We start from the raw sequence: 8,479 nt of genomic DNA, 5'->3' as shown, positions 1-8,479 counted from the left end.
AAAGCGGAGTTTCATCTGCATCGTCGCTACGATGATTCTGTAACAAAAGGAAAAAAAAAAATCTAAATTAAAACAAAAGCAAAAAAAAAATAATTTTAAAAAAATATACTAAACGAAATTCTCTTGAAATAATCACATAATTTCAAAAATTTTTACAAGCATCGAATTTTTTAATTTATCATTCACTTACATATTTATAAAAATAATTATTTACTCGAAAAAATGTTATTAATGGGACATTACATGTATAATTATAAATAAACATTTTTTTATATAAACATTTTTTCCCGAGCATTACTAAAAAAATCTAAAAAATACATAGATATTTATAAAATTTCAAATAATTTTAAGATCATTCTTTTTTTCTAATTATTTTTTTTAAGTCATTGTAAAATAACAAATAAATAGAAAAAAAAAATAATTGATTTTACAATAGCAAAAAAGATATTTACCGCAAGGTTGCTCCGCCGGAGCCTGATGCCTTTCCCGGACCTCTCCTCCTCTCAAAGTGGGGGTTGACATCCTCTCGCCTGGACACTCGCAAAAAACACTGGGCGAATAAGGACTTAATCGCGCGCGGACTTAATTAAGTCCGATTTGATTAACTTGGACGGCCTCCCGAACAAACGCGCGACGCGACGACCGGCTGCGGTTCGTTCTTTTCAAATAACGGCGACGGGGTACGTTAGCTTCCCCGTTGGATTTTTAACACAAAAGAGAACGATTCAATCAATTTTCTAAAAGTATCTAGATATATCATTCAGATCCGAAATTTTTATTTGAGAAAAACCGTTCTTTTCGTATAAAATCCTCTGGGTCTGAGCCCTCCCACCCGTCAAGGTGTACCGTGAGAGGGAAAAATCGAAAAATGTAATATTAGTATTATCAAATTTACTATGCAATTCTATGCAATCGGTTAATTTTTAGAAACGAATATCCCCCTTGCAATTCGTTATATTGCGAATAAAAAACAGATAAAAATGAATCTTTTTTTATACATAGATGATTGATAGAATCTAGAATAAAAAGAGATTAAAAAAAAAAAGAAAAGTTTCTTTTTCCCGGATAAGTTCCAAAGTTACGGTAAATTTTTTAGGATCCTTATAACGAAAAGGGACTAAGAAAAAAAAATTATTGTTATGAGAGCATTCATATATTAATGTTCCTTTTTATGACAAGCTATAGACAAGGTAGCCGTATCGCTACTGAGGTGTAAAACGCGTTAACGTTAAATTTCGCAGTTAGATTGAATGGTTGAAAATCGTCAAGATTAGATTAAACTTAAAAAATAAGTAAAGAATAGTTATGAATTAACATTCTTTAAATAAGATAACGCAAACATTTGTAAATTATAAAACAAATTTTAGACCCAATATAAAAATGAAATAAAGGAATTCTATTATACATTTCCCAATATAAATTAGAGATACCAAAGGGACGATAGTTCTTTCCTAATTTCAGACGTTTTAAAGGGAAAATGTTTAAGACGGCCCTTTTTTTTGACTTTTTTAAAAATGTTTTAAGACAGTCTTGATAAAACTCGACTGTGAATATCACCCCAAAGATATAGAGGTGTGTGCAAGTATAAACAAAACTCGCATAATAAAGCATTGTGTAATATTCATCGAAGAATATTAAAATGAGTAGATTATTTTACTGAATTTATAATATACGTTAATATTTCGACAGTTAGATGATCGGCGCGCAACCTTGAAGTGACGATGGTACGGGGTGGCACGGAGCGGCGCGTCATGTTTACGCCGCTCGTCATTTTTCCGCGAAGTAACATGTTGACGCGCCGCTCCGTGCCACCCCGTACCATCGTCACTTCAAGGTTGCGCGCCGATCATCTAACTGTCGAAATATTAACGTATATTAAATTCAGTAAAATAATCTACTCGTTTTAATATTCTTCGATGAATATTACACGATGCTTTATTATGCGATTTTTGTTTAATATCTTGCACACAACTCATCTATATCTTGGGCTGATATTCACAGTCAGAGTTTATATTCAAGACTGTCTTAAGAACAGTTTTAAAAAGTCATGAATCAAAGGGCCGTCTTAAAACATTACTTAAGACAGTCTTGAAATAGGAACGAACTATCGTCCTTAGGTATCTCTAATTTATATATCTGTAAATGTATAATATGAATTCCATTTATATTCATTATTATATTGGGTCTAAATTGTTTTATAATTTACAAAATGTTTGCGTTTATCTTATTTAAAGAATGTCTAATTCATAACTATTCTTTACTTATTTTTTTAAGTTTTAATCTATATCTTGAGCTGATATTCTAACTATTCATAATCTAACTGTCGAAATATTAACGTTAACGCGTTTTACACAATCAGTAGCGATACGGCTACTTGTCTATATGCTTGTCATAACAAAGGAACATTAATATATGAATGCTCTCATACAATAATTTTTTGTTCTTATGTACTTTTCGTTATATGAGGATCCGTTAAAAAATTTACCGTAACTTTGGAACTTATCGGTAATAAAAGAAACATTTCTTTTTTTTATTAATCTCTATTTTATTCTAGATTCTAATCATATCATCTATGTATAAATAAGATTCAATTTTTTATCTGTTTTTTATTTCGCAATGATAACGAATTGCAGATGTGATATTCGTTTCTAAAAATTAACCGATTGCATAGTAATTGCATAGTAATATAGATAATAGCTATATATTACATTTTTCAGATTATCTTCCCTCTCACGGGTACACCTTGACGTGGTGGGAGGGCTCAGTACCCAGAGGATATTTATACGAAAAGAACGGTTTTTCTCAAATCTAAAAATTTTCGGATCTGAATGATATATCTAGATACATTTTTAGATATTGATTGAAATCGTTCTCTTCGTGTAAAAATCCAACGGGGAAGGTAACGTACCCTCGTCGCCGATTTATTTGAAAATGAACGAACCGCAGCCGGTTCGTCGCGTCGCGCGTTTGTTCGGGAGTGCCGTCCAAGTTAAGTCAAATCGGACTCAAGTTATAGTCCGCGCGCGATTATAGTCCATTATTCGCGAGTGTTTTTCGCGAGTGTCCAGTGCGAGAGGATGTGTCAACCCCAACTTTGAGAGGAGGAGGAGGTCTGGGAAAGGCATCAGGCTCCGGCGGAGCAACCTTGCGGTAAATATCTTTTTTGCTATTGTAAAATCAATATTTTTTTTCTATTTATTTGCTTTATTTTACAATGACTTAAAAATAATAATTAGAAAAAAAGAATGATCTTAAAATTATTTTGAAATTTTATAAATATCTATGTATTTTTTAGATTTTTTTAGATAATGCTCGGGAAAAAATGTTTTATATATAAAAAATGTTTATTTATAATTATACATGTAATGTCCATTATATAACATTTTTTCGAGTATATAATTATTTTTATAAATATGTAAGTGAATGATAAATTAAAAAATTCGATGCTTGTAAAAATATTTTGAAAATTATGTGATTATTTTCAAGAGAATTACGTTTAGTAAATATTTTTTTAAATATTAATTGATTTTTTTTGCTTTGTTTTAATTTAGATTTTATATTCCTTTTGTTACAGAATCATCGTAGCGACGATGCAGATGAAACTCCGCTGTTGCGCATCAAATTGGTGAGTGATGAATTGATGTTTTTGTTGAGGTAACGGATGCGTGGTGATTTTATTAATATATCTACAGATGCATATATGCATCAATTTAATAAAAATATACCTGTATATTTTTTATAAATGTATATTTAGCATTCCATGCATCCATTACCTTAAAGTGGATAAGTTAGAACAGATTAGGATAAATTTAATCTTGGATGCTTCTTTTTATTTTATTGTACTGTAAAATTTATAATATCATATTAACACTCAGTTTAAGTTATTTTTAATCTTTCATAAAAGTCGCCATTGCTCTTATCGAATCTCTCATTAATTTAATTGAAACAATAAAGTAGAACTATTTCAAGAAAACTACAATGTTAAAGGCTCAAATGTTGTTTCTAAATTCATATGTTAATGCGAACATATATATTATATATTATATATTTACGCGAATATATTTTATATATGCATATGTGTATATATGTATACATATATATATATATATATATATATAACACATAAAAAGGGTGTCTAAAAATAATCGGCAAATATTTCATGGGCAAGTAGAGAGAACTAAACTGAGTTGAAAGGTCCTCTACCAATTTGCAATTTTCACAATAGTTAACAAGATATTAATTATTAAAAATTGCCAAATATTGGTCTTGAATAATTTTTTACTCAAATGCTATAGAGTATCAACTTTATAGAAAAGCTGCAACAGACAAAAATCATTTATTTTCTTCTCATAAAGTTCTAAGAAATTTTTCAGAATTTTTTATCAACTTTTTAGTACTGCATTTTCTTTTTTTTTCAACATGAGAAAATACGGTATTAAAAAATTCTAAAAAAATTCTGAAAAAATTCTCAGAACTTTATGAGAAGAAAATAAATGATTTTTGTCTCTTGCAGCTTTTCTGTAAAGTTGATAGTATTTAAGTAAAAAATTATTCAAGACCAATTTTTGGCAATTTTCAGTAATTAATATTTTGTTAACTATTGCGAAAATTGCAAAATATTAGAGGATCTTTCGACTCAATTTAGTCCTCTCTACATGCCCATGAAATATTTGGCGATTATTTCCAGACACCCTCTATATATATATATATATATATATATATATATATATAATATATATATAATAATGAGTAATTTAATCTCAGTTGTAATTTAATTCAATTGATACCAAATAATTCAATCTTAAAAATATGATAAAGGTTGATTCTATGTAATCGGTTTTTTAAATATGTTTTACATTAAAATATATACAGGATGTTTGATAATTGTACTGATAACGCTCATGGGCAAGTAGAACGGACTAAACTGAGTCGAAAAGTCCTCTATCATTTTGCAATTTTCGCAATAGTAACAAGATATTAATTATCAAATAGTGGCGAATATTGATCTTTAATTTCGGCAAAAATTGTTAATTTTCTCCTTATAAAGTTCTAAAATTTTTTTCAGAATTTTTTAATATCGTATTTCCTCACATGTTGGTAAAAATACTTGCCAATGAAAAAATGCTAAAAATACTAAAAAATTGATAAAAAATTCTGAAAAAAATCTTAGAACTCTATGAGAAGAAAACAAACAATTTTTGCTGTTTTTCTGTAAAATTGATAGTACGATCAATAGATCATCGCAATAGTAACAAGATATTAATTATTAAATAATTATTAAAAATATTAATTATTAAATAGTGGCGAATATTGATCTTCAATTTCGGCACTATTTAATAATTGATATCTTGTTACTATGGCGATGATCTATTGATCATACTATCGATTTTACGAAAAAACAGCAAAAATTGTTTGTTTTCTTCTCATAGAGCTCTAAGATTTTTTCAGAATTTTTTATCAACTTTTTAGTATTGCATTTTTTCATTGGCAAGTATTTTTACCAACATGTGAGGAAATGCGGTATTAAAAAATTCTGAAAAAAATTTTAGAACTTTATAAGGAGAAAATTAACAATTTTTGTTTCTTATTGTTTTTCTGTAAAGTTCATGATATTTGAGTAAAAATTTATTGAAAACTAATATTGAACGATTATTAATATCTTGTTAATTATTGCAAAAATTGCAAAATGATACAAGACTTTTCGACTCAGTTTAATCCGCTGTACCTACGAGCGTTGTCAACAGAATTATCAAACACCTTGTATATTACGTCTTAACGCACTTGGAGGTAAAAACAAGAATTAATAAAGTATTCGTATTTTTTAAATAAATGAAATACAGTAAATTAAAAAATATAAAGGACATATGTATATAAAAAGTAATTAGAGTAAATGAAATTGTTTTTTTGTCTACAGATATTATAATATAGAACAGTGTTTGTTACAGTACAATAAGTATAATTTTATTATTCTTTCTATCTATCCTATTTTCAAATATTCATTCAGGATTAAATTTTATTTAAGTTGGTGCAGAGAAAAATAATATACATACCCATATATGTATATAATATACTGTTTTCAAAGATATTCTTTGTATTGTTTCACACTTATTATTTGTATACTTGCTTTTATTATTTGTATGCTACTAGTGAAATAACAGATATTTTAATGTAGCTGTCATTTGTCGTATAATTTGTTAATCTCGCTTTTTTATAAAAAGTATTTTATGATTATTAATTGTTACTATAATTTACCTAAATGCACCTACTTTAGCCTAAACTTTTATAACTTATCCATATGTAGTAATTGGATTTTATATCAGTCAAAATAGAAACATGATGTAAGATCCAATATAAGTTTATTGTGTCAAGAAATAAAAGAATTTTATCTTAAATTATTTTAAAAAATCGTTCGGAATTTTGCATCTTTTAAAATACTTAATTTTGAAATAATAAATTACAGAAAATGATTGTAATAATTTAAAATATAAACGATATACAATATTTATTAAGGTAAGGGAAAATTATCTCCCTTTTGGATCTTACATCATTTATCTGAATTTCTTATCTCTCTGCATGTTTTGAGATGAGATTCAGCAACGAATCGTTCGAATCGTTAAGGATACGTACATGGGCCTTAAATGTTATGGGATAGTAATCGATTTAGTAATTTTCGATTTATATTTAATTTGAAGTTTTGTTGTTTATATTGTATAAAATTTATATTAAGAAATTTATATTAAGAATTTGATCTAATTTCATAATATTTGAGATTTATAAAATCAAAATATTGAAAACATTCCTCACAGAGATTTTTTAAAATTTAGATTTATTTTTAGTCAAATACTTATATTTTTAGTTTCGAATAGACGCGAATAAAGAATAAATTTATTCACACACATGTATTAATAAAATTATTATTATTGATAATTAATATTTAATCAATTTGATTAATATGGTGGCGCCTTCGCGACGCGTTCGTGTTTCGCGCATCATACAAAAGCGTAAAATTTTACGCTTTTAGTTGGCAGCAAAAAGGAATATTTTTCCTTGTTGTCGATCTCTGGCATATTAAGCCAGAATATTGGCCAGAAAAAAGACGAAGATTTGAACGAAGTGGGTGTGTAATACCAATCTAATTTTTTGAAAGATATACATATATATAATATATCCTAACAATTTGAATACATGCTCTAGACATTCTAAATTTCCTGCAGTGAAATATCATTCCAAGAAAGTTAAAATACAACCCTTCACTTCTTGAAAAAGAGTGACATTTTTCACTTTTTTAAAAAAGTTGACTGAATTTTCACTTCAAATCTCACTTTTTGGAATGAGATTTCATTCCTTTAAAATGAAAATTCATTTTAAAAAGAGTTATTCTTTTTTAAAAAGTGAAATATTTTCACTTGTTTTTCATGTATTTTCACTTTCTTGGAATGAGATTTTACTGCAAAAAATTTAGAGTGCAGGATAGGAGAAATTTATAATATAATTAACGGGGTATACGCCCGCTTTTCACAAGAAATAAATTTACAATATCTCTCACGCGATTATCCCACGTTTTTACATGCCGCGAGACGAAAAGTCGATCGAGTGTGAGTCGCATAGATCCGATCCGAAACGAAGCCACGAGCGATATTTTGCAAGCGCTCTGCCGGCACATCACGAGTGAAAAATACGTCAATGTCGAAACTACACGATACTCGAACCTACCAAGACATTGGACACTGATCTCAGAATGTCGATAGTTTTCTCTCGCGACGTTCTCACAGGTGGTTGACTACTAGCTTTCGAACTGCTACATGTCTATTGAGACTTTCGGAAAGGATTACGAGTGTGATAAATGTCCAAAGGGTAAACGATACGTTCAATTATAATTTAAAACTAATAAAACAACATTTAATACTTGCTAAGAAACAATGTTTTATTCAACATAGATTTGTTATAAATCAGTTTAAAAAAAAAATACAAAGATATGATTGATAATAAAATACATTAAATTATAGCTATTTTATGCTTGTGCAAATTTTTTTAAACTGAGCCAAATTTAAATTAATTATATAGTCTAATAAATTAAATTTTAAATTTAAATTTAAGTTCTGGTTTAAATGAAATCTGATTTACTGTAGCTTAGACAAGAACCCAGATGTCAGAAGTGAAAGTACGCCATATAACGTTTACCATCAAGGAATATTGATCCGTGAGAACATCAGTAAGGTTTTCATACGTTCACCAACAGGTGACACTTGTTGTATGAAATGAGTTTTTCGGAAAACAAATTCATGATTTTCAGAAAAATAAAAAAATAAAGAAAATTGATGAAGCTAATTATATGTTTTTACTATAACCGAGATAAAAGGTGGAGGTTGTGTGTAATCAGTTTGGTTTCTAAGAGGCTAAATTATTAGTCCAACCATACAACCCCGCAGGCATGGTTGATCCGCATAGTCATTTGGGCTTAGCGAACCCGCACGGACCC

Source organism: Acromyrmex echinatior, chromosome 5, assembly GCF_024713525.1.
Source record: "Acromyrmex echinatior isolate Ae372 chromosome 5, ASM2471352v2, whole genome shotgun sequence".
NCBI classification, from domain to species: domain Eukaryota; kingdom Metazoa; phylum Arthropoda; class Insecta; order Hymenoptera; family Formicidae; genus Acromyrmex; species Acromyrmex echinatior.
The sequence above is the reverse complement of the archived record's forward strand: the minus strand, read 5'-3'. Positions refer to the sequence as shown.